The sequence below is a fragment of the Trichosurus vulpecula genome, chromosome 2 (assembly GCF_011100635.1).
Source record: "Trichosurus vulpecula isolate mTriVul1 chromosome 2, mTriVul1.pri, whole genome shotgun sequence".
Taxonomy (NCBI): Eukaryota; Metazoa; Chordata; class Mammalia; order Diprotodontia; family Phalangeridae; genus Trichosurus; species Trichosurus vulpecula.
This window is the reverse complement of record NC_050574.1, coordinates 82,735,057-82,736,450: the sequence shown is the minus strand read 5'-3', so window position 1 is coordinate 82,736,450 and position 1,394 is coordinate 82,735,057. Positions and strand designations below refer to the sequence as shown.

Genomic DNA, 1,394 nt, shown 5'->3' with positions numbered 1-1,394 from the left:
GTGTCCCTGTGCTAGGGAGGTGGTCATAGTATTTCAAACTGTATAAACCCAGTATTATGGAATGAGAGTTGTGCTTTTCGCTGGGTTTTCAGAATATCATTCAGAATCCATATCATTTAGACACTTTTTTCTTAGAAAGAGGCATAAAAATGTCTTACAGAGACAAAGATCAAATGTCTATCAAGTTCATAGGCTAAATAGTGCTACATAAATGAGTCAAGATTTAAGCCTTTGTCTCTGAAGGGAGAACATGGTGATCACTCGAATGCGGATGTCCTTAGTCTTCACTCCATAGACAACAGGATTCACCACAGGGGGTACTAAGAGGTAGATGTTGGCCAGGAGAATGTGGACATAAGGAGCTACATGGTGACCATATCGGTGAGCCAGAAAAGAGAAGAGTGCCAGTGAATAGCTGAGTACAATAATGGTGATGTGGGCTGTGCAGGTGTTGACTGCTTTGACCCTGGCCTCCTTCCCTGGCAGCCTCAGGACTGCCCTGAAGATAAGAATGTAGGAGGTAGAGATGAAGGAGATATCACACCAACACAAACTCAGGATAACAGCCAAACCATAGAACTTGTTGACTCGAGTGTCACCTACAGCCAGTTTCACCACTGCCATGTGCTCACAGTAAGAATGAGCTATTACTGTGGAGTGGAAAGATGTTAGCCTCACTTTGATAAGGATGGGACAGACGGAGATGAGAAGCACAGCCCTCATAACTACTACAACTGCAATGCCCAGCAGGACTTGTGGGGTCAATATAGCTGTGTACCTCAGGAGCCGGCAGATGGCTACATAGCGATCCAATGCCATGGCTACCAGGATCCCAGTTTCAAATCCTGCCAGGGCATGCACAAAGAACATTTGGGTAAGACAGGCATTGAATTCAATCTCTTTGAGGTTGAACCAGAGGATGGCCAAGGTTTTAGGGAACAGGACAGGGAAAATACCCAAGTCATTGATGGCCAACATTGCCAAGAGAAGGTACATGGGTTGGTGGAGTGATGGGTCTCTTCAGATGACAGACAAGATGGTACAATTTCCCATAAGAGCAAGGAGGATCATGATGCAAAATGGAATCCCCATCCAGTGCTGCACAGACTCCAGGCCAGGGACTCCCAAAAGGGTGAAATATAGGGGGTCAACAAAGGTGACATTGGAATCTTTCATGTTGTACATGTCAACTGCAAAGAAAGAACCAAAGCATTGAGTGGAAGAGAAAGAAAAGGTTTCAGGGGATAGGATTGTAGGGGAATCCATTCAAATGTCTGTCTCTGAGACATATGGTGGCATATACGATTGAGTTATGGGAGATTTAAGGCACTAAAAGAGAAGTACAATTCTTAGGGTACCCTACAAAGTGTTCCCTTTATTGAAAAGGAGAAAGA

At 44.5% G+C, this 1,394-nt stretch overlaps 1 pseudogene; it reads right to left on the bottom strand.

Moving 5' to 3' along the window:
• Positions 1-216: 216 nt before the first annotated feature.
• On the bottom strand, positions 217-1,176 carry LOC118835954 (annotated as a pseudogene).
• Between the last annotated feature and the right edge of the window lie 218 nt (positions 1,177-1,394).